We start from the raw sequence: 26188 nt of genomic DNA on the forward strand, positions 1-26188 counted from the left end.
CAACATATCACAGAACTGGCTCTAATTGGCTGTGTGCTGTTCAGCAGGGGGCAGATAATCCCTTACTTCTGTAAATGGCTTTTCAATGTCCGCCCTGAGTTGCAAATTTATTCCTATTCAACTTTGTCCTTCCGTTTCAGCCCATCATTTTGATCTGTCCACCTGGTATGGAATCCTGGCTTGAATATCTAGCATGAAGGTTCCTTTGACCTAACTTCAATATGCATGTAACTATAGCAGATTTGCCTAATATGACTGCATGCTAGTCACTGAATACACACTAATAAAAAAGAAAACCGTGTCCCAGGGTGTCCTGGCAAAGAGAGCTCCCTTCCTCTCCCCTAAAACTGACATTCTAGGAGCATTTCACTTATAATTAAATGTCTGGTTAGAAATCCACCTGTTGACTATAAAATATCTCGTCAGATATCTTGCTGGGAGCCAAGAGCAAAGTGCCTCCAGGCTGTTACAACAGTACAGTAATCCAGTCACGGAAGAATTCAAAGCTTGTTTAACAGGATCTGTTCCTGTGAACCCGTCTGGTCTCCTAGTGGTCTGTACATCCTTTTCCACTTCGCAAGACACCTGTTTGATAATTCAGTCTGGGATTGCGCCATTCATTAATGACAGAGCCTCTCTCTGGAAGTTTCTAAACCTTCCTACTCTTTCAGAAACTTCAAAATCTATACAGCCAGTCTCCAGCCACCTCTTCCTTCCTGTTCCACAAATGTTTACAGCATGCCTATCACGTGACTCCAAGGAAGGAGTCTGGCATAGAGAGAGAAAGCAGATGGGGCTGCTGTTCTTATGGAGTTCAAATGAAGATTGCTGGCAATTGTATTTCAATCAAACAACCATAACATGGGAGAGTCAGGGATGCGATTCTCCAGGTCTGTCTTTGGGGAAAATATGAGAGCTGACTGAGTGACTTGCCTACATCTCCCCAGCTCGCCCTTACCTCCTCTGCTCCACTCACACGTGCCAAAGAATCTCTCTCCTCCCTTGCAGTTCTAAGAAAAATGAGACAATGAGAGCAGCAACTGCTGAGCTGTACGTTTGCCAGCACAAATCTCAGAGGAGTTTTGCTCTCCACTTTAGAGAACTCTCCGCTACTGTCAGCCAAAAAGACATAAAGGGGGAATCACCTGGTATAAAGGTCATGTCCAGTGTGTGTCAAGAGCACACCAGAGGGCTGGTGAGGTGGCTTAGTGGCTAAAGTTCTTACTGTGAACGTGTGAGGAACATGAGTTCAAACCCTCAGAACCCACATAAAGCCAGGCATAATAGTGTGTCTGTAACTCCAGTGTCCCCACTGTGAGATGAGAGCAGAGACAGAGAAAACCCCAAAAGCTCATAGGCCAGCTATCCCAGCATATACAGCAGTGAACAAAAGAGAGACCCTGACTCAAACAATGTGAAAGACTCTATACACACACACACACACACACACACACACACACACACACACACACACCACATCAGAGACTTGTGCATTAATAAAAGCTTTATATCCAAGCCCAGTAAACAGTCTGATATTGATGATAATGTCCTCACTGAATCAGAAGTCTCCCAAGTATAAGGACAGGACTATCTACCCTCATAATCCCAAAGGCCATAGCAAAGACCAGATAGAGGGAGGGGGGGTTCAAAGACACTTGTCCATGTCCCATGGGGCCACCCTCAGCACACAAGCACACAGGTGGGAAAATCAACGACATTCTTGGCACCTTGCCACGTGACTTTTCTGCTCTTATGGAAGACTCTGTATATACCTCCCAGCCTCTTAGTTCTGGGATGAATTGTGATCTGCTTTGGCCAAAGGGATGCAACAGAAGCGCGGTGCCCCGGGTCCAAGCCCAGGCCTGACAAGCCTCTCATTCCTGCTGTGATCCTGTACCTCTGCCATCACTTTGGACCAGGCCTATGCCAGTATGCTGGGATCAGACACCAGTGACAAGTCCTGTCCTACCCATGTCTCCTGATTAAACCAGACAACACTAGTCAATGTCCATATCACCCTACACGTGTTAGGAAGCTTAGCCACCGTCATTGGAGCCAACTTGCTCTACCTGACTTGAGACATGGGAGTGATGGACACTTATTTGAGCTTGCTAGGCATGCCACACTGTTTTTGCCAGGTGTTGTTCTTTTTATGATTGTAGTCAGAGGACAAAGAATTTAAAAGGAAGTATTTCAATGTGAAGCTTATTAAGAAATTATATATAAGTATGTATTTATACATATATGTATGTATGTATGTATGTATGTATGTATGTATGTATGTATGTATGTATGCTCTGTGTCCAGAACCCTCTTCTGGCGCTGAAGCTTCTGTTGAACATATGAAAGGGAAGCTCTGCCTGTCAGAGTGTTACAGATATCTTAAGGAGGAGCAGACAGCAGACAGAGTGGGGAGCTCAAAGGTAGCATCTCTACAGCCCACAGAGCAGCCAGCAGCAGAGATGTTATGTTTCAAAGTTCCAACAGATTCATAAAATGAATTCCTGTAAGCTACGAGACCGGAGCTCATTTCTGTGAACTGTGCTGGTGCCTGCCATCACACCTACACTGGGCCCTGGCTTCCTTCCCTTTAGTCTACTCTCCCCCGTAGCAAGATCAGTCTCCCTGGCAGAAAAGTCAGAATTGAAGCAGCCACTGAGTCATTCTGTTTTCCCTCTCATCTGGTAAAATCTCCTCAAGCTGTCCTTTCCGTGTTCATCCAGTTATTCCCCACGATGGAAGTGAAAAAGTGTCGTGTGATACGTTGTTTGTGCTCTAACAAATAAAGCTGGTCTAGAGATCAGAGGGCGGAGCTAGCCACTAGTTAACCATAGAGGCTAGGCAGTGGTGGCACACACCTTTAATCCCAGCACTTGGGAGGAAGAAGCAGGAAGATCAGGAGTTCAAGGTCACCCTGGGCTACTCGAGAATGAACCAGTGTAAAAGAGAAACAGAGCCTGGCGGTAGTGGTGCACAGCTTTGATCCCAGCACTAGGGAGGTGGAGACAGGAATATAAGGTGGGTGGGGACAGAATCTCAGCCCCTGTTCGGTCTGAGGATTCATAGAGGTAAGAAGTTTCTAGTGGCTGCTGCTCTGCTTCTCTGATCTTTCATCTTTCACCCTCAATATCTGACTCCGGGTTTTTATTGTTAAGACTAATTAGGATCACTCTTCAAAAAAGCTGTCTTCTGTTGTCTTCAGTATGTCTCACAAAGTGCTGGCTCTCTGGGGTTTTGGAAGGTGCAGCTGCAGGCCCAAGTCAGCCCTAGAGTCAGACTGCTGTAGGTCTGTGTCCCAGAGCCACCACACAGGAGCTGCATGACCTTAGGATGGTTTCCTAATCTCTCCAATTTCAGTCTCTCTTCTATCAATGGGAAGAATTGCCATACCAATGTCAGTGGGTTGATATGAAGATTAAATGAAAATGTATAAGCTGATCACGAAGCAGCTCCTGACATGTAGCCAGAGCCCAGCAGCCAGCATGGTCTTTTAGAGTTGGGGACAAGCAGATTTGATTTTTGTCTTATTTGGCTTCAATATTTGATCATTTTTTATGCCCTTCTTGCTATCTGGGCTTCTTAGGAAGCTCTGCACACACACGAGGCCAACCGTCAGCATTCCTCTGATAATCTTTATTAGAATCGCTCTGTACCCACCTCTAGAGTAAGCCATTGATCAAGATTGGATTCTGCATCTATGTACAGGAAGTTACACCACCAACATCACCTCAGAATCATAAGGACAGTGACCGGCAGGAATCTGAGACCATAATTCACAATGCCCCCCTGCGTCCCAGCCCTGATTCTTCCTATCCTCTGAGCCCAGGTTTCATCAAGGACACCACCTAGGCAAGCGCCTGTCAAAACACCCCATTTCGTCTAAGATGGGTCTCTCAGCAGCTAGAAGAATGGACTAAGCACCCACACCCTCAGGACCTGTTCTGCTGTCTAAGCTAGCTGATAAGCTTCCTACCTGGTGGTCTGAGCCCTGAGCTGGCAACTCACTAACAGGAGGCCCCAGTTCTGGCACAGCAGGGTCCTTGAAAGTTCTGGCCCAGTTCCTCTGTTCACACAGTTGCTTTTTCCAAGGCCTGCCTTCTCTCAAAGCACCAACCTCATGCTGTGATGTGGACTGCACTGCTAGGTCACCCCCAGTGATGGCTGAATGTATCAGCATGCCCAGGCTGCAGGGCCCAGCTACTCACTTAAGCAAGTCTAGATGTTGCTGTGGAGGTATTCTGTAGATGCAGTTAATGTCAAGCAATCAGCGGACTTAAAGTAAGAGAGACTATTCTCGACAATCTAAAGAGACTTCACCCAATCACTTGCTAGCCCCTAAGGGATTTTTTTGGAGGAAGAAGAAATCTATCTCTAGGTTCTTTCTTAAGCACACAGTCTGAGAGCCCATCTGAGGGTTTCAGGCTGTCCAGCTCCACACCATACCCACCTATGGGAGTCCATCCCCAATCTGTTTACTCTGTTAGCACCCTAGCTTACCCATGCCTTCCTCCTGACCACCCATGCCACTATGGCTAACCATGCACCCAGCAGACCAAACCCACAATTGGTCCCAAATCGCATGTGACTGCTCTCCAATTCACAGAAAAAAAATGATCAGGCCCTAGTCCTGAGGTAAGTTTTCAAGACTCACTGTCCTCTTAATATTATCAACAAAAGTTGGCTGTATTTACTGAGTTATAACTCTGGTCTAGGGAGAACACCAAGCCCTCTTTAGTATACAATCACTCAATTCTTCTGAAATGCCATAGGATAGGAATGGTTATCATCTCTATGTTTCCAAAGAAAGAATCATGGCTGAGCAACAAGAAGCCTGTCTAGGGTGGCCTGTCAATCACTTGTCTAGGGTGGCCTGTCAATCACTTGTCTAGGGTGGCCTGTCAATCACTTGTCTAGGGTGGCCTGTCAGTCAGGAGGAAGAGGTGGAATCTGTACCTGCCCCAATACATCTTAACACCCCAGAGTCCATGATCTCTTGATTAATCTTTCACTTTGCTCTGAGTATTACCCTAACTCCATTTTTCACACAGTAGTTGTAATGGGCCAAATGGTGGCCGCTAAAACATGTGTGTATCTTTTACTTGTGAACATGACCCTTTTGGGGGGAAGTATCATTGTGAACATAATTAAGGATCCTGAGACGCTATCCAAGGCATAAATTCAACGACATATGTTCTTACAGGAGGGGGGAAGAAGACACACAGAGAAGAGGCCACATGAAGGAGGATACAGAGACCAGAGAGGCTCAGCCACAAGCTGTGGGACACTAAAGCCATTCCAGCCACTGCTAGACATGGAAAGGGAACCACCAACTTTTCCTTTGGAGCCTCCCAAAGGACCAACCCAGCTGACACTTTGATGTGAACATCTGGCCACTAAAACTGAGAAAATTAATTTATGTTTTCTAAGCCCCTGAGCCAATGGGTGGGGCTTAGCTTTTCACCTTTATAACAATCATAGCAAGCTAACACTGACGTGAGTTGGACACTTTCTTGTGGTTTGGGCTTGTTTTTGTTTCGTTTCTTGAGACAGGGACTCATCATGTTGCCCAGACTAGTTTCAAACTCCAGACGGTCCCACCTCCATCTCCCTGTCACAGGTCTGTCACCTCCAGGAGGTCCTCTGAGCACATAGTAAGATCACATCGCCCTCCAGAGGAAAGCCTTCAAGGCCATCATACTGCACACCAGTGCAGTTCAACCCTTACTTGGACCCACTAGGTTCCGTAGTCTGCTCATCCTCCACCACACTCAGGGTGACCCAGTCACCCAGGGTGGTTCATCTCTGTCATACCTGCCCCCTTGGTTTCCCCAAACCTTCCCAGGACCAGGTCCTTCCCACCTCCAGAACCTCAACTCCACCGTCTTTGCGAGGCCTTCTTCAGCCATGTGTCCTGAATAGCCTGGCTGGCCTCAGCCCATTCCTGCCTACTATTCTCTGTTCAACATGGGAGCCGTTTTTTTTGTTGTTGTTTTTTGTTTGTTTGTTTGTTTTTTGTTTTTGGGTTTTTTTTTTTCATCTCATTCACTGATGCAACTGGAAGAACAGTATGAGACACATGATGGGTATCCAATCTTTATTTCACGGATTAAAGGTATTTTGTTAAATGAATCCCACTCCAGGGGCAAGCTACCAAACCAAAAGGGAGAATAGATTCATGAATCCTATCTTCACCCTAGTTCTAAAACTGTTCATGTGGCACCCGCAAAGAAGCCCCAAACCTCATGGTCCCTGAAACAAAGAGAACCCCCAACCACCTGTCAGCATCCACTCCCACGGCAACAGAGATCACAAGAATCAGCTGATACATCCCCCTTAGGAAGGCTTCACTTCACGGCAGCACAAGCGTCTTCAACAGTCGTCCTAGCCTCTACGGCTGCCCGTTCCACCTCCGCCCCTTCCCTGCTGGCCCACACGTTATTCTGAGGACTGTGACTGTCACTGAATCCAAAAGGCATGTCTGGTACCAGCAGGCATTCGCCACTTCACTTCCTGCTAGAGCCACTCAGAGGCTCTCCACCTGCCTTATGGACAGGACCCTGGGACTGCCAACAATGCCCTCCCCAGCTTGGGGCTTCCAAGCAAGCCCAGCAGCCCTGACAACTGCAACCTCTCAGCCCCAATAATCCTACGGACTCCAGACTCCCCAGCAAGGCCTGCGCCGCCCAGGCTGCTTAATGGGACCCATTAGGGGGCCTAATCACAGGCTGCAGGAAGGAGCTGAGAGGAGCTGAAGGCAGAGGCCTTCCCGAAACACACTGGCACGTGAGAGCTTGCTGGGTTCTTGGGCCAAGTCACAGCCACGGTCCTCTTCTCCAAGGAGCAGGGCTGCCAATGGCTCTGCAGCTGCGTGCAGGTCACAGAAGATGAAGTGACCAGCACTGCCAGGCTGGCTTTGGGCAGAACTCTCAGCTCCAGGTCCAGCCTCCTGGAGCTGCTTTCCTAATTCCTGTACCCAGAATCGTGCACCTGTCTTCTTGGAACCTCCCAGCTCAGGTATCCAAGACAACCTTCATTCCTCAGACACCAGAAGCCAGCTGCACATCTGGGCTCACAGGGCTCCTGCTGAACATGTGGGCTCACAGGGCTCCTGCTGGACATCTGGGTTCACAGGGCTCCTGCTGAACATCTGGGCTCACAGGGCTCCTGCTGAACATCTGGGTTCATAGGGCTCCTGCTGAACATCTGGGCTCACAGAGCTCCTGCTGAACATCTGGGCTCACAGGGCTCCTGCTGGACATCTGGGCTCACAGGGCTCCTGCTGGACATCTGGGCTCACAGGGCTCCTGCTGAGCATCTGGGCTCACAGGGCTCCTGCTGAACATCTGGGCTCACAGGGCTCCTGCTGAACATCTGGGCTCACAGGGCTCCTGCTGAACATCTGGGCTCACAGGGCTCCTGCTGAACATCTGGGCTCACAGGGTCCCTACAGCCTTATAGCAGTTCTCCATGCATCTCCACAGTGATTCTGAGTAGATGGGCCCAGCAGAGAGATACAATTTTAAATTCTTTTTATAAAGCTTTTGTTGGGTTGACATCACCATCTTAGCCTTTACCTCAGGCTTCATGTTACAAACCAACTCATTGGCTACCCAGGAACTTCCTGTCTCCTACACTACCACAGGGCTCCTCTTTGCCATCAAAGGCTCTGTCATCTTAAAATGAAGCAGGCTGATGTCTTGAGGTGCCATTATGGGAGGCAGTGGGAACTTCAGGAGATGGGGGAGTGGCTAAAAAAAAATAGGTCACTACAGTATTTGTTTATTTATTTATTTACTTATATTTTCCATGGTGTGATTGGACTCCAGATGACCTGGGAATTGAACCCAGTTCCTCTGGAACATCAGTCAGTGCTCTTAACCACTGAGCCATCTCTGTCCTCTCTCACTCCAGGGTTTCTTATACCTGGCCCTTTCCTCTGCTCTCTCTAGCTTCCTGGCTGTCATGAGGTGAACGTCTCTACACCCCTGCACCTCTCCACTGTGCTGTTCTGCTTTACCACAGAACCACAGAAATGGAGTAATCTGGTCAGAGTCTAAAAACAGCCATCTAAGATCCACCTCTCCCGCTTTCAGCTGCTATTTCTTAGGTTCTTGTCAGAGAAACAAAAGTAACATAGAAGGGAAAACTGAGAGGCTGGGGGCATAGTCACATGCACCTCCAGGTCAGGTCTGACTCCAAAAGCTCCCTTGGCCCCTCTTCAGAAGAACATAACAACGTAAGACAGAGTCCTCTCCCTTGTCAGCAAGTGTCACCAAGTACACCACAGCAGCAGCCGCCCTTGACTTGTCTAGTTCCACTAGAGGCTGAACAACTCTTCTGGGTTTGGGAAGCTTGGGAACAGCTCACTCTCCAAGTTTGTCAAAGCCAGGGTTGGCATGGTCCCATCATTGATCACACATAGCAGCTGGCCATACCCCTAGGACACAGCAGATCTCACCTAGAGTCTGGTAGGATTCTTGGACCAAAGAAGCTCAAGTAAGATCCTCTGCAGAACTGATTTCCACCTACATGGGAGACTACCCCCAGGAGTATGGCCAATGGAGGACCTGAGGCTGGTGCAGGGTCAAAGATACTCTTGAAGCCTCTAAACAACAGTCCCCATAATGCCCGACCATAAGGATCTCCTGGGGAAACTGTAAAGATTCAAGTTCATGAATGACACATGTGTTGTGCCTAGGATACACTTAGGGTACATGTCCTTGATGCACTTAGTCTAGAAGGACTAGCACCATGGCATCGCCTTGTTCTCGTGGGCTCACCTTCTCAAACTTGCAGTGTGGTGGGTGGTTAGTCTGCACAGTCAGCTTTGTTGAGTTTGGACTCACCACGGAATCACCTCTAGGAGGGCTTTCCCAGAAAAGTTTAACTATGGAGGCAAGACCCACTCTGAAGGTGGGTGGCACCATGGCATGGGCTCAGATCTCAGACTGGATTTAAAAATTGAAAGGCAGCTGAGCCACAGGGCAGTGTGACCTCTCTCTGCTCCCTGACCACAGAGGCAGTGTGACCAGGTGCCTCCTGCTCCTGCCTCCCCCAACATGATGGACTGGACCCTTGGAGCACAAGCCAAATAAACCCCTTCTTCCTTAGGTATTCCTCTGTCAGGTATTTCGTCACAAGAATAAAGTCGTTAATGCACTGCCTTTATCACTGCGCCCTCCCAGCATCCTTCCTTTCCTCTTCTCAAAGAGGCTGGGTCGCTTTCTTCAGCGCCTTTGCACATTCTGTTCCTAAAGTGTTCTTGCTCAGGTTAATTCTACCTCATGCTAGAAGCTCAACTTAACTGTCACTTCCGTGACCACTCTCCCTCCCCCAAAACCAGCTCAGGCCTCATTATCCTTCCTCATTGGTCCCTTGGTAACATTCATCAAATGTGTAGTGAACTCATTATCTGCATAATTATGTGTTCATTATCTATCTCCGCCAACAGGCCATGAACACCACAAGGACAATGGCTATGTATGTCTTACCCACGGTGTATCCCCATGGAATACACTTTTGACCTGAAGCACATAGGTGTTTGGCATGTTCTGAGTGAACGAGGGAGGAAGAAAATAACAACTGGTTGAGAAAAAGAATACACCCTACTCCCTGTCTTCTACCATGAATATTTTTAGTGAGTGCTGAATACCTAAACCTCTAGACTGACCCAAGCACACTTCTTAATCTGCCTTTGAACAGTCTACAAGTTCAAAAGGGCAACATTTGCCAAATGTATATAATTTTTTCCATGACAAAAGGGATTCTTCACTTAACAAAAAAAAAAAAAAAATCCCCTGGAAGGCGTTTTTAAATAGTGCTTTCATTCCCTCTGGTGCCCATAAGCCGTATTAAGAGCTCATTAATTATCTGCCAGGGAGGCCAGAACTAAGAGGCAAATGGTGCGGACAGTTGCCAGGGGAAGAAATGATGATAAATCAGCCCTTCAGGAGAGTGTAAATCATGGGAAACAGGACTCAACTTCTAGGAGTGTGAGTACACAGCTTACCAGGAAAGGAACTCCATCCTCACCAATGAGTAGAAATATCCTTGACCTGGAACCTAATTTCCATCTCAGGAAGGCATCCCATCCTTCCCCTTGATCAATGCACGGTTTTCTGAGGGTGTCTCTGAGCTGCTGGCGTGGGACTGGAGAATGGCCCTACCCTGCCTGTCCAGTCCACTTGGTACCCCTCAAACTCTCCACAGCACTCGGAGCTTCAGGTGGCCTTCCCTGGTTTAGGGGTCATATATTTTATGAGCACCAAGACCATCTCTAACCAGGGTGCCCACTACCCTGGAATGGAGGAAGGCCGTCCTCAGTCATGTTGCTGGGACTGCTCAGGGAACTCCATCAAGACAGAATAACATTGATGGCATTGCTAGTGGGTGTCAGCACTATCTACAGGCTTCTGTGTACCCTTTATCAAAACTGTGGCAACCCAGGAAGCACTCCTCAGTGAGAAGAGGCTATCTGCAGAGCTTGCCTCAGCAAGAGAGTCAGACTCCATTACCTGCACTTGGCAGAAAAAAAAAAAAAAGCCAGCAGGAGAGAGGGGAAGATTCCCCTGAGCCCAGGGGAGGCACAAGGAAGTGTGGGTATATGGACTAGACAGAAGAGGACATCTTGTGAGGTTCATTAGATGAGCAGATTTTACATTCTCTGGTTGGTCTCAAGTGGGAAAACAGAAAAATTCAGGGACTCTAGCAGTCAGTGATCAATCCTGGGAGAATGAGGAGACTTACCACAGTGTGGTCAGGGTTCTACTTTGCAAGCATTTCTGCCATTGTGATTGTACAGTGTGGTCAGGGTTCTACTTTGCAAGCATTTCTGCCATTGCGATTGTACAGTGTGGTCAGGGTTCTACTTTGCATGCATTTCTGCCATTACGATTGTACACTGTGGTCAGGGTTCTATTTTGCATGCATTTTTGCCATTGCAATTGTACAGTGTGGTCAGGGTTCTATTTTGCCTGCATTCCTGCCATCGCTACTGTCCATTTGTATTCAGTTTCTCTCTAGAATGGCCCTGCATCTGCTTTCTGTGAGGTGGTTGCATTGGTTCCTTCATGGGCAACAACTAGACCTGTGACCCATCTTCGGAACATTTCCAGATGCCTTGAGGAGTCAGCTGGCTCTGCCTCTTCCCCACAATTGCTCCTCCCTCCCACAGGCTGGAATCTGTGCTTGCCAGGATTATTGTATATAAGCAATAGTCCCCCATACTTTTCCACTCTGCCCCAACCCCTTGTTGCCATGTCCCCCTGGGCCCTTCCCTGAGGTAGACAAGTCTTCAGCCTTTGGTATGGACATATTCATCTCGCCTCTCAATTCTGACCCCATCAGAGACTTGAGGACAGAGTCGGGTCTACGATATATTCTTGCCTCAGAGCCTAGCACAGTACCTGACCTACAGAAAGTGTGTGACAAATGTCACATGAATAATTGAGTGGCTGCTTTGTTGTGGCTGCCAGCCTCACGACACAAAAATGGAAATAATGAAAACAACAAGCACAGGCAAACACAGAAGAGCGTATGAGTCATCTGCAGGAGTGCTCCTGGCCTTTGATCAAGCATCCGCAGAGCCCAAGTTGGCTTCCCTCTCCTGGTCACTTTTCTGCCTGCTTCTCGTTAAGAAATGGTCCCAGATATGACTTCTCTTCTCTCTTCCATATTTCCCTAGCATTTGCAATATGGTGCATACAGCAAGATCTCAACATGCATCAGTCACCTGATCTCAAGGCAGGTGACAGTGGACAGAGCTGACAACAGACAAGATCACAGGAAGGACATCACTGCAGCCACCCAGGTCCAAAAGATATGAACTGTTCCTCACATGGAGTAAAGCAACGGCTAAAAGACCAATTCGAACAATCTCACTGTGAGATACGGGCAGTAGTGGGAACTAGGGTATGGCTACCCCAAGCTTTTCTTTGGGGCACTAGGAGAAACTGACATGAAAAGCCTCTTTATCTATGTCACAGGGTCCCTGTCTTTATGGCTGAGATGATCTAATTAAGTCAGGTAAGAGTCCCCTTCTTGGTCTGTCTCTGCCAGATAATTAAAGGAAAATCAAAGCTTTGAGCCTGAAAAATTGTCAACACTCCAGTGTTTAGCCATTTGTAAATACAGCACCAGCCAGCACCTCTCCAGTAATGGGTGGAGAGGCAAAGCCATTTTCCCCACTCCCCAGGCTCAGCCTGCTATCTGCAGTTCTGCATGTCGGCTGTGCAGTGCTAATCATGACCCCGAGGCCTTACAAGACTCGGAAAAGCCTTCCAAAGCATCAAACAGAGATTAAATTGTCTTGCCTGTAGTTGCAGCATTAATTTAAATTACAATTCTTTGGAAACTGATATTGGATTACCAGCTCTCAAAAGACATGAAATTTTATCTAAGGGTGAGTCTTTATGAACCAGGATGTCTGGTTGGTGAGAATGGTTTTCTTTGTGGGAATGGGATCTTTCTAGATGTATGAGAGTCTTAAAAAAAAAAGAAAAGAAAAGAAAAGAAAGAAAGAAAAAGAAACTTGATTGACTATGAAAGCTACCACTTACTTTGGAATGAACAACACAGTTTACAGGAATTTCAATGTATTTTCTCATCCTTACCAGGAACTCCTCAGCAGGGTAGATGATGCAGAACGGCAGGAAGATGGCAGTGTCCCCCCCCCCCCACCCCCTTTCTCTTCTCACACCCAGGTCTTGATGTGCTTCCATTCCAAAACTGCAGTTCTTCCCTCCAGCTTTTGGAGGCCACTTTATCAACTGGGTGAAAGGTTGGAAGTACCCCGAAATGTGCATTGTCTCAACCTTCCCCCAGTTCTAAGGGTGACTGGAACAGTGCGGGGCAAAGGGCCCATCCCCATTGTCTCAGACAAGGACAAATAAACTCATTCTCCAGAGCTCCCTTGTGCTTCATCAAACTGGATGAGGCAAGCCCTAGGCCCACACTTGTGATCACAACCTGGCTGGGCTCCACCTCTTCCTGTTCCTGCCTGGCCCTCGTAGCACCTCCCTAACAAACCTCTCAGACCTGCAGCCCCATGTCCAGACTTGCTCTGGAGGATCCCACATAAGATTCAAGGTAAACCTTCACTCTCTGACAAATGGGAAAATGGACTCAGAGAGCGTGATTTGCCCAAGGCCACATATGCTCTATCTAGAACCCAAGGTTTTCCACTCATCAGCCATGTAATCATTACTTATCAGCACCCTCCACTCTGATCAGAATGGGGAATGGAAAGACAGGTACCATAGCTCCTAAGTCCATCAAAGGCATAAACTGCTAAGGACAGCAAAGCCCAGTATAATGTTAGAGCATGCAATACTTCCATGGAAAGGATGCCAGAGTAAGAGCATCTTCCCTGTATCTTCCCAGGGCGATTGTGTTACAACTCTATCTGGAGGCAGTCAAAAAGAATGAGTGCTTTCACTGGACCCTGAACAGCATTCAAAGTGTCTGCAGTCTGACCGTGGACATGCCTGTCCATCAGAGTCCTACACCCAAGGAAGATCTGGGGATAGAAACAAAGGGGGGGGGATGGGAATTAACTGGGTCCACAGTGCGAAACCACAGAGGAAGGGATGGCCAGACTTCAGAAGAACCTCAAACTGAGAAGACAGCCTTTCTGCCCTTGGTCACCATCACTTCCAGTTGTCCCCAGTTCCTCATGTCAGTGGCCCTCCTCATGTCACCTTCAACAAAGCTCTTCAGGACATCACCAGGACCTGAAGGCTGTACAAGCTAAGCCTCTGCATTCCTGAACCTGGCTCACTCTAGCTGAGACTCTGAGGAGTGCAGTTACCCACCCAACCCAGGAAGAAGCAAAGCCAAAAGCTGAACCCAGAAGCACCAAACTCTAAAACCCATTCTTGCAGAGTAATGAGGGAAGGGAAGCGAGAGCGGCTTTCTCCTGGACACTCAATCTCCCAGCAGAATAAAGTGCATTGCTAAGTCAGGCTGAGTAGATTCCCAAACGGTAAAGGGAATGAAAGTCTCACTCAAGAGCAAAAGAACCAAATTAAGTCTCACATCACAAAGAAATAGCCTGAAAGGAGAAGGAAAACCTAAATGTGAGGTGGAGCGTAAAAACAAGAGAAATGTTCTAACTCTACAGATATGCAGCTAGAGGAGAAGGCTAAGGAGAGAAGATGCTGGAAGCCATTAATGGGCTCTTCCCTTTAAATTGGTGGCAACTTAAGTGCAATCTCTATGTATCATTCTGTAAGAAAGGAAAAACCAGCCACTGAGTAAACATGAAAAGTATTACGTGGTTGGTCTGGACCAGGCTGTACTTACAAACTCAAGTTGCAAGATGAGACAAATGTGTGCTTTCCCCCTCATACACACCAGTTGTGATGGTTTGAATAAGAATGGCCCCCATAGGCTCATATATTTGAATGCTTGGTCATCAGGGAGTGGCACTACTTGAGAAGGATCAGGAGGTGTGGCCTTGCTGGAGGAAGCGTGTCACTGGGGGTGGGCTTTGGCATTTCAAAAGCACATACCAGGTCCAGTCTCTCTGTCTCTGTCTCTGTCTCTCTCTCTCTCTCTTTTTCTCTCTCTCTCTCTCTCTCTCTCTCTCTCTCTCTGCTTGCAAATCAAGATGTAGTACTCAGCTACTTCCCCAGTACCACATCTGCCTGCCACCATGCTTCCCACCATTGATGACAATGGACTAACCCTCTGAAACTGTAAGCAAGCCCAAATTAAACACTTTCTTTCATTACAGTTGGCTTGGGCAATAGAATAGTGACTAAGACACCAATATATAAAATGAGGATAAAGAAGGACGTCAAAAACGGTAAAGTATCCAGTTTGACCTCATATAGCAGAGGAAACCTTTGATTACTTTAACTTGACTTCAACTCCTTGAAGAAAACATTATAAAGATAAGCAGGCCATCCCAAACACACCTAAAAAATGACACCTGAAAGGGATGGCTGAGGCTTAGGAATGCCGCTTTCCCTGTGAGACTGGCCTCCGAATCTAACCACTTTTGAGCACAGATGTGTCCCCTCCCTTGAGAGGCACCATGTGGGAATTGGAGTCCCTTCTTCTGCTCTACCCACTAGAAGTCACCATGCTCAGGGTCAGGGAGAGGAGTCTGAAATTCTTACTTGATTTCTCTCTAGGGACTCTATGGCCCATTTGAAATGCAGAGAGCCGGGGAGAGAAGTGAAGCCCCATTAACTTGAAGTAGGGCCACTGGAATCTTCCTGCACATGTGTCTCCTCTAATGTGACCTTTGGCCCATTAAAAAATATGACGCTAATCAAACTCTTTTTTTAGAGGCTGTCAAGTGAACCCCAAGAACACACAGAAGGGCCAGGCACACAGCAGATGCTCAATAGCACTACGTTATCTCCTGTAATGGAGATACGGGCTAACGGGAGTAGGGCAGACTGGGGAGGGAGTTGTCCTGGCTAAAACAGCCACCAGGAAGCATCTTAAGTGATCTGCTCCTGAAGGCCAGGTGTCAGTGCTCAGACTGCGGGGAGCATTTAAGACAATGGTCACTCTCAATAAACCCATCACAGACATTTCAAGACGAGGGAAAGCATGTGTTTCTAAAGATTGTAACACATCCTGGAGTTGCCTAAGTTCCTATGAGTGAGCCCATTTATCAGTCACCCAGGGAGTGTGGATATAGGGTCCAGCTCCAAAAAGAAGCAGTGAATTGGCTGTACTCTTCAGAGACCAGAGCCTGGAGAGATACTTAAGCTTAAGGGAGTAAGAACTAAAGTCCTATGGCCTGTCACCAGAAGCTCTTTCACCTCCGTTGATCGGGATTCTCTGTGGGGCTTATGAAATCACACATTGCTAAGCCCCAACCCACCTTTTCTTAGTCGGCCTGAGGAAGAGACTGAGAACCCACCTTCCTAACAAGTTTCAGGCAGTAATAAAGTTACTGGTATGGTTCATGTGGTGAATTGAATGAGAATGGCTCCCATAGGCTCATGTGTGAATGCTCAGTCTCCAGTTGGTGGAACTGTTTGGGAAGGATTAGGAGGGAGGTGTGGCCTTGTTAAAGTATGTGTCCCTAAGGGCACACTTTCAGGTTTCAAAAGCTCATGTCATTACCAGTTAGCTCTCTCAGCCACATGACTGTTATCTCAAAATGTAAGCTCTTAGCTACTGTTCCAGGGTAATGCCTGCCTGCCGCCATGTTCCTTGCTATGATGGCCCTGGACTCACTCTCTGAAACTGTAAGCAAGGCCCCAGTAAACTCTCTCTTCTATAACCTGTCTTGGCTGTGATGTCTTTATGGCAATGGCAAAGTCACTAAGACAGTCCCATACCTTCCTTTGTCGGCCTGAGAGCCTCTGCCTGTGGCCCACGGTGACTCTCCTTCCTCATGCCACTCCTGCACTTGAGTTAAGGCATTGTGCTGCATGAGCCTGGTAAACCTCCCAGCTTTGCCATTCTGCAACTCGGCATGTGTCTAAGCAGTGCAGCGCACGCACTCTCTGCCTAGCTGTGTGGTGGGTGTGCAAAGGTAGGGAGACTCTCCGGAACACATCAAGAGTGGGGACCACATTTTTTCCCTGTTGCCCTAATTTTCTTCCTTAGTCCGAATTACTCTCTTGACTTCAATTAAGCTTGCCCTGGGAGCCTGAGACTGGCACATATCTAAAGTAAAGAATGAGCTGTTTGGCCAGGTAAAATTTTCCTAAATGACCTACCCTAGGAGTCGCAGCCCCTATGGCTGTGCTTCTGTGACTCAACACTGCCATCTGGTGACCATCATGACGACCCCCCCCCCAGTTACACAGGTACATTTCTGAAGACCATAGTGCATAATAGGGGGGCCTGCATTGCCACAACTGGGCTCATTTATTCATCACAGAGTAGCACAGTACATCCATGCTTCTCTGAGAAAAGTGCTCCTTTAGTTGGGTGTTACAAACATTAACGTCTCTGATTTTTATTTCCAGTCTGTATTCACTGACCCATTTGAGAGGACCCAGTCCTCGGGAGACTGAAAATCCCACAAGGTGGCTGCATGTCAAGTAATATTCATTTTCGAACTGGTTAAAGGAGTACATCAAAACATTTGGCAAGAGAAAAAAAATACAGCCTAACTTTGCTTTCTACGATTTGATCTGAGCAAATAAATAAGTCATTTTCATTTCCAGTTTAACATAACAAGAATATTTTTACATGATAATTTGCTCTTAAGGATTCTAGCTGTGAAGTTTAATAACAGCACACGAAGCTGCCTGTCATCTTGTATCTATGTCCCAATCCTCATCGTGACAGTTTCCATGGGCTCCAGACTGCTCAGCTAGAGGTATTCTAGGCCATGTTTCTTAACAACAGGTAGAAAACTCAGCCCCAAAGTCAGTGAAGAATGGAAGGCTTTTATAGCCCCTGGTCACCTTCTAAAAGGCAAGCTTAAAATGCAGAGAAATGGTTAACCAAGCTCTCCCTGCTAGTCTCCTAGAATCAACCCAGGTAATGGATGGAACTATAAATTATTATATGAAGAGAATTAACCTAGACTCAGAATGTGTGTGTGTGTGTGTGTGTGTGTGTGTGTGTCTATGTGGGTGTGGCACAGGCCATGAAGCCTAAAAAGAGGGCTTAAGGAAAGGAGGAGGCAAGGGTAAAAGGGTAACAGAATATATGTGCGTCCAAGTGGAATGTAGACTACTTGTGGGGTACCCTTTGTCCCCCAAGGGGAATGAAGGAGGGGAGTAGGGGATGGAATCAACAAAAACAAAGTCTGTATGGAAATACAATCATGAAACTCGTTACTGGGACTGGAGAGAGAGCTCAGCAGTAAAAGCACTTGCTCCTCTTGTAGAGGACCTGAGTTCGGTTCCCAGCACCCACACGATGGCTCACAACCATCCATAACTCCAGTTCCAGGGAATCAGACACCCTCTTCTGGCCCCCACTGACTCAAACATGTGAAAAATTAAAATAAATACATCTTTTAAAAAAAAGACCAAAAACTCATTACTGTGTGCTAATTTCAAACAACAACAGCAAAAGATACAGCCAAAGGAGACTTTGCCAACCAATAACATCAGTCAAGAAAGCCCCTTTTCACACAAGAATTGGCTGATGTTGTCAACATCTGGTTCTCACTGAAGGCTTACTCTGCATGGGGCATTGACCTGGGACATCACACACAGTGGCCCCAATCTCCATGCAACATCAGGAAGTAAAAGTTATCCCAACACACGGATGTTCAAACTGAGGTCTGGATGGTGAATCCTCTCACAAGATTTCCTGGTTAGCCTGGACCTGGGATAACCCAGGTATGTGATTCCAGATTAGCATATGTCCTGGCTATGGTGAGTCAGGATGAGGGAGAACTGTACTACCCAGGCAAACCCTCACATCTTCTCACCTGTCCTGCCCTTCCTACCACTGCCACGTCCACCAGCACAGGCCTGTCCTGCCTGTCCCGAGACAGCAAAGCCTCTCGTCAGTGACATTTCATCCCCTTAGGAACAAGTCCCTACAGGCTACTCTTGCTTTGAGAGGTTGACGGAGCATAAGCATCATCAAGGCAAGGCTGCACATGGATCTATTCTGCACCCATCTTCATCACAAACTGGCAGAGGGCATTCTGAGCAGGCAGAGGGCAGGATATGTCTGCAGAATGAAGAGGAGACTAAACAGATATTGAAAAACACATCTTCATGTTGACAAATATCCTGAGGACAAGGAAGGCGCTATGCCCATGTTGGTGAGAAAGGACTGTGAGGTTGGGGTTGCCCACAGGAGAAGCAAGGGAAGACACTCGAAAGTGTGCTGTGCTCTAGGATGTCACTAAGAAACAGAGTATTTCTAATACTGACACAGACCACCTCAAGCCAGAGTCAGGCACTGTAGCAGGAAAGAGAGAAGCCCTTTGTCATGCTCCCTCTCTGTTCCATGGCAAGTTTGTGGGGGATATGGAGAACCCCATTTTCTTCTGGTACAGGATGGTCCACTCCAGCATTCCCTTAGCATCCTCTGCTTGCTGCTCCTGTCAAGACTGTGAGCTCTCTGATTTAGGCATGGACTCTCTGTTCAGGTCTCCACTAAAGCCTAGGTACCCTTGACACCAGCAGGGCTACACGGCAGAGGGAAAGTGGATGCTCCCACCAGAGGCAGGGCCACAGGCAGACTTCCCAAGTCTGCCTCTGGAAGGGTGATGTATGTGTTTTCATATTTTCTAGATGCTAATTGCTGACAACATGATTCGGTGGCTCAACAAATCAGAACTGACACTATCAACCTGTTCAATCCATTTAGCATCTTTCATCATCAATGCAAGGGACTTTGTCAACTGAGCAGGGCTGGCTTCCCTGGTGAGGCCAGCATCTTGTCTCCTATTAGTGATGAGCATTACAAGTAAATAGATTGGCTTAGCATGTTAAATTGCGTCCAACAGCCCAGCAAAAATCTCAAGCTAATGGAGGACAGTAAAAATCTGTGAAGGAGAGGGCAGACTCGAGTCAATGCACATTTACTGAGCACAGATTTTGCTAGCCAGTTTCTCTACCACTCTGCTTTGCTGCGCCCCACCCTCCACAGCATGCAACGTGGTCTTTCTACAATGCTAATCAGCAGTCACTCCCTGTTTAACATTCTTTGGTCTCTCTCTCTCCCCTGTGTTTCCTGTCCTCTTAGATCCTCTGGGAACCCAAGCCCTGCCTGATTCCCTGATTCTCTAGCCCCACACCCCCTCCCTTCTCATCCCTCCACACCATGCCACCCACACCTACTGAACCACATCTCACAGCACACACAGACGACTGTAGCCACCTCCAGCAGGGCTTATACTCACGCTGACCTCCTTTTGGAACAATTTTCTCTGCCCTTTTGTTTACCTGATTCCTCAAGCTTCAGTTCAACAGTCTACTGTTCTGAAGGAGCCTTCCTTAATGTAGGAGGTAAAATGGTAGCCCCCAAAAGCAATAGCTATGCCCTAGCCCCACAGAGCTTAGACATGTGGCCATATGTGGACAAGGATCCTTTAGATGTAACTAGGTTGAAAATCCAAGATGAGACCATCCCAGACTGTGGGAAGGGGAGCTAAATCCAACAGGGAGAAGGAAGACGGAGGCTATGATTGGAGAGATGCAGCCATGTGTCAGTGAATGATGAGAGCTATCACAGATTGGAAAAGAACAGGAATGACCCTACTTAGGCCCTGTGGAGGGGGAACTGCCCTGCTGGCACCTGGGTGCCAGACTGAGCTCTGGAGCCATGGGAAGAGAACTGTGTAAGGCCACCATGACTATGGTAATGTGTTACAGCAGCCCTGAAAGGTGACCCTGTCACCTTCCTTCTAGAGCTCTGTTCTGTGCTCCCCCAGCCCGCTCACACTTCATCTTTGTCCTTCCTTATGTGGCTCTACAATTGCTATTGACTTTGCAAGCAACCCCTAGCAGCTACCAGCAGGTCAGAGTTTAAAAATGAAAGAGTTGGAGCTGGAGAAATGAATCAGTGGATAAAACCCTTGCCATATCAGTATGGAGAGCAGATTTCAGATCCCCGACATTCCTGTACATACCAGGTGGGCTTGGCAACCTACCTATAATCCCAGCACTCTAGAGGCCTAGATGGGGGAATCCCTGGGACAAGCTGGCTAGCTAAACTAACCAAACTGGTGGGCTCCAGGTTCAGCAAGAGATCCCTCAGGGAACAAAAGATGCAGCATAACTGAAGATGACCCCTGATGCCACCCAACTTCTGACCTCCACACACATGTACACAAGTGATCACACACATACACACATACATACATGAAAGAGTCCACATTGTTCTTTAAACTCCAGTTCTCTCACAAAGTCTTCTGAGTACAAGCCTATTAGTTCCTCTAGCATCCCCATGGTCAATGTTTCCCTCGGTCCTTAATTCATTCCCTACTTATGTTGACCACTTCCACCTACTTAGTTGGCCATCTGAATCGTGCATCTCTCTCCTTTGTCAAAGGGTGACAAACCCTTAAAATGATTCGGCAATGATTCCATGGGTTTTAAGCCTGAATTCAGTGCTTCAGGCTTGGGCACGTCTTTTGCCCATGGACTCATCTTCACTGAGTTGGAGGGTGGAGCCACGGTGATTGTTTCATTTATTTCCCTTTTTGCAATTGCTCTTTGTGGAAAACAGCACTACGTGGGCATGCACCATGACCATATTACCTGAAGTATTAAGTGAGCAAATGGAAAAATGATAAATGAAAGTTGATCCCAAGTCTCATGCTAAGTTCCACAAAGAAATCCTTGACTTAATCTCCTTGAGAGGAAGGGTGTATAGTCTGCATGAGCCTCATGATAATTAGCTAATGCAAGCCAGGCGGTGGTGGCGCACACCTTTAATCCCAGCACCCGGGAGGCAGAGCCAGGCAGATCTCTGTGAGTTCGAGGCCAGCCTGGTCTACAGAGCAAGATACAGGCCCCAAAACTACACAGAGAATCCCTGTCTCGAAAAATTTAAAAAAATAAAATAAAAAATGAGCTAAGGTTTTCTGCTCCTTCCCAAACCCATTTCAGTGTTGGCTAGTGCACTCTCGCTCATTTAGTGGGACTGCAGCTTGTGTTTTGTTTTGTTTGAGACAAAAAAATCACACGTATCCCACTCAAACTCACTAGTAGTACAGGATGAATGTGAACTTCTGTCTTTACCTCCCAAGTGCAGAGATATAGGTATGTGCATCCATGCCTGCTGGTATTATTTCTGATAAATTGATAATTATCTCACTATATGTAACTCATTGTCCAAAGGTCTCACTTTGTTTTTAGTTTTAAACACACACACATACAGACCACACACACACACACACACACACACACACACACACACACACACACGCACAGGGAGACAGAGACAGAGACAGAGAGTTGTAAGGTCTGTTTACATAATTACATGGAAGCTGGCTGGTAGACGTCATGAAAAATGAAAGAAACCACAGGACATTGCTGGTGGGAATGTAACAAGACACAGACCCTGAGGACAACAGTCTGCAGTTCCTCTACTTGTCAACACTGAGCTACCATGTGACCCAGCAATTCCCCTCCTAGGAATACAACCAGAGGAATTCAAAGCAGGTGTTCAAATACTTGTACATGAATATGCATAGCAACATTGTAACAGCACCCAAAGGTCATCAGCTGATGAACGGATAAACAAAATGTGATCTAGGCAAGCAACAGAATCGTTCTGGACCACAGCTAGGGAGCGAAGCATTGATGCATGATAAAGCATCTATGACATGAAAACATGACAGCACATGAAAGAAAAACCAGCCACAACCCCACAGACTGCCTGATTCTGTTTGTGTGAAATATCTGGAACAGGAGAATTCTTTTATCAAAATGCACACTAGTGGATACGGTGGGCACACCTGTTATCTCAGCACTTGGGGGCTTGTGGCAGTACAAAATCACCCTCCACTACACAGGGAGTTCAAGGCCTAGGCTACATGAGACCCTGTCTCAAAAATAAGAGGGGAAAAAAGCCCATAGATTTCCAAGGGGCAATAGGGTTTCTCAGATTGCCATAGCAAAAATACCATAGGCTGAGTGGTATGAATAACAAACCTCACGCCCTAGAGTTCAGGACACTGGCATATGAGATCAGGATGCCAGTACCACTGGGATTTTGGTAGGGACCTCATCTTAGACCCGCTCTGGTCTTTCTTGATATATGCATGCTGAAGGAAGCAGGTGTTAGACTTGTTCTTCTTTGAAGGATACTAATCCCAACATTGGGCTGTACTCTCAAAACCTCATCAAAGCCTAATTATCACCATAGGATCTGTTTCCTACTGCTGTCCCTCTGGAGCCAGAGTACCAGCATATGTGCTTAAGGAGATACAAGCACATACGGTGTTATGCAAGAAGTGATTGCTAACGGGTGCGGGGCTGAGTCTTCAGGTGATAAAGATGCTATGAACTAGACACTACTACTGAGTACCTACCCTTGAATATGACAAAAAGGCCACTGGATTATATGCCTCAGTTAGGTGGGATGGATCATACATTCAGTACATTATATGCCAATAAGTATGTTGCCAAGAAGAAAAAGGAGGAAGAGGAAAAAAAGGGGAAGGGAGATAAGGAAGAAAGGAAAGAAGGAAAGAGTGACTGAAACAATGGAAGCAGGGACACAAGCTCACAAACATCAGGAATTAATCCAGATGCTGGCCTCTGAGTCGCGTGGTGTTAAACTCTATCTACGACACAACACAGTTCTGGAAGGAAGCTGTATCAAACCCAGGGCAACAATCTGAGCACCCGTCTTTTCTTGAATATATGCTATCTGCTTATTATGCAGTGGTAGACCGTTTAGACACTTAAAATAGTGTAATATTTAGGTCATGTAAACCTCAAGGGTCCTCCTATGCAGTAGGTAATGTGTGTTCTTTTCTACAGGTGAGAGAAGTGAAGTCATTATCAATAATGACTGCCTCCTCAAAGGTTGAACCTGACGCGAAAGGTCAACGCTCGTTGGGTTGATAAGACACACCCACAGGAAGACGTGAGGACCAAGAAACAACTGGGACAGTTGCTGTCCTTGAGGCTTCCTGGAGGGGAAGTTATTTAGCAAAGACCTTTCTTCCTACTGTGATGATGATAAAAAAAAAAAAAAAAAAAAACACTCAACAGAAGGAATTGTGGGAGGAAGGACTTGTTTTGGCGCACAGCTTAGGGGATGCAGGATGTAGCATGAATCTTAGAAGTTCTTATTAATTAAAATCAAACCTGAGCCAGGTATTGGGGTGAACACTGGAAGTTCAGAGAGACAGAACAAGCCACAGCTAACCTTACCTGGCCAACTTCTCAGCTGATCTTGTTCCTCAGACTGGAAGCCTCTGTGTCCTCATATCCGAATGGCTCTCAGCTGAACTGCTGCTTGAAAGCCTGAAAGCTTAACCAGCCAAATGATCAACCAGGCCAAATGCTTCTAGTTTCTGGTCCTCACGCCTTATATACCTTTCTGCTTTCTGCCTCACTCCCTGGGATTAAAGGCTCGCTTTCTGGGATTAAAGGCGTGAGTCACCATGCTTGGCTGTATCCTTGAACACACGGATTTCTGCCTCTGGAATGCTAGGATTAAAGGCATGTGCTACCACTGCCTATCCTAAGTATCTAGTGGCTTTTCTGTTCTCTGACCCCAGATAAGTTTATTAGGGTACACAATATTTTGGGGAACACAATACCACCTCAGCAGGATGTCACTGCAGCAAAGTCATGGCTGCTTCAATGGTAGCCTGTTCACATCTCAGTGACTAACCAGGAAACAAAGAGGGAGATTAGGCAGGAAGCAAGACTGGGCCATAACCTTAAGACCCCAGAGACCTTCTTCCGGCTAGACTTCTTGAAGGTTCCATAGCTTCCCAAACCAGCACAGCCAGCTGGGGTCCAAGTGGCTAAACACAGGAACCAGTAGGGGCCTCCAACAGTCTTCCAGGGCATTGTGGGAAGGGAATTCCCTGATACTGGGACAGTTAAAATGAGGAACTGATGGACAAATGGCAGCAGAGTGGCGACGTCTACCTAGACCCTAAGTTCACCCTCTAGGAGAGGCTCAAGCCGAAACCAAGGGCTTTCCTGGCTGTGCAGACTGATGAGTCTTGCTCCAGATATGCCCAGAAATGTTCAGGTAGGAAGAGCATATCTGTATTCAGGCCCAGAACAAATCCGATTGGGCAGAAAGAAGTAGCTCACATCGTCTCTGTACTGGACACACTGAAACGTTCGGATACAGTTTTTCAATGGGTATGCCATGGAACATTAGTTCTACCTGATGCCAAGAGGAGCCTGAGGGGAGAAGGGAGGTATGTAGTTAAGTATTACTAGCACTTAATGAAACAAGGTGATGATTTCTTAACCAAGACTTCTCAGCACCTTAGCTAACAGGCATCAAGAAACTTTGAGGGATTGGGATAAATTGAAACATTGGTCCAAACTTGGAGGACCAGGGCCTGGTCTCACAGAGTGCACTGTAGCCTGGCTACCCTTGTCCATTTCCCAACACCTCCCTCCTTATTGCTCAGAGGATGCTTGTGTCTTTCCTTGCAGTCATTCTTCCGGAGCTCTCTGAGAAGACTCATGATCTCTTCTTTATTATGGTTCCTAAACACCCCCTGTTCCTCCATCCTGGCACCCCGCATGCCTTGTATTGCTTCCTTCACCTTTTGCCTCCCTTGGTTACCTACAGCCTTGGTCATGAAGAGATCTCATCTGTGTCACTTAGCATAGTAAACAAGGGGTCTACACTTCCGCCTCACTCATAGTAACTTGTCAGTAAGTTAGTGGTTAAGTTCAGGGATGAGCCACATCTACTTTCAACCTCCTTTGCCCCCTTGGGAGCCACAAAAAGTCCACACTTACTATCAATGCTGATCATTGTTTGCCCTGTCCACAGGCATCCCTGTCCACACTCCTCCTCTAAGTTCTATTCACCCATTGTGATGCTACCCAAAGTGCCAGGTTCACATAGCAGAACCACGACCTATCCCTAGCCACCGATGGCCTAGAGAAAATGACCCAAAAGTAGTCAGTATCTGACCCAGACATTCTGGAAGATGAGCTGGACCAGTTAGAATCTCTCCTTCAGTTTCAGTAATTAGAAATAAGACACATAGGAGGAAGTTGCCAACTGGTGGGTGGATAGTACACAAAGAACACCTGTTCAAAACAGTCTTTGAAATCTACTTCTATGCTGTTCGATATAGTAACCATTAGCTACTTAAATGTAAATATAAGTTATTTAACTTCAAAAGTTCCAAGTCACCTTAGCCATACTCCACAATCGTGTTGCTAATAGCCTCCATACTGGAGGATGCCAATGAGAATGGTCCCATCACTGCACAGAGTTCTGTCAGGCAATGGTACGCTGGGACTTAGCACCAACGCCCACTTACCTTGAACAACGGAAAAGCAACATCAGGGTCTGCTTCTTGTGACCAAAGGAATTTATACCAGAACACGGTTCTGTGCTTTAACCCTTCATTCACTTATAATCAAATTTATGTCAATGCAAATATGTGTCGTTGAAAGTTTTTTGGGTCCTGACCCCCCCACTCCCCGCCTCCTCCACCCCCTCTGCCCCCTCCATCCCCCCCTCCAGTCTCTATCTCCTCCACAACCTCCCACCCCTGCACTCAGGCCGGTGCCCTCTAATCAGAGATAGCCTCCCCCACCGCCTAGCTTGTGCCCCAGCTTTTCCTCAG

At 47.1% G+C, this 26188-nt stretch overlaps 1 long non-coding RNA gene across 1 annotated transcript in view; it reads right to left on the reverse strand.

Moving 5' to 3' along the window:
* LOC131911671 (uncharacterized) overlaps positions 1–25404 on the reverse strand; it is a 75355-nt gene extending 49951 nt beyond the window's left edge. Inside the window, exons 1-2 of the long non-coding RNA XR_009379415.1 lie at positions 25347–25404; positions 23781–23880 (exon numbers count right to left, since the gene is read on the reverse strand). This is a non-coding gene — a long non-coding RNA (uncharacterized LOC131911671). The remainder of the gene's footprint in view (positions 1–23780; positions 23881–25346) is intronic.
* Positions 25405–26188: the final 784 nt, after the last annotated feature.

This window comes from Peromyscus eremicus, chromosome 5 (genome assembly GCF_949786415.1).
Source record: "Peromyscus eremicus chromosome 5, PerEre_H2_v1, whole genome shotgun sequence".
Lineage (NCBI taxonomy): Eukaryota > Metazoa > Chordata > Mammalia > Rodentia > Cricetidae > Peromyscus > Peromyscus eremicus.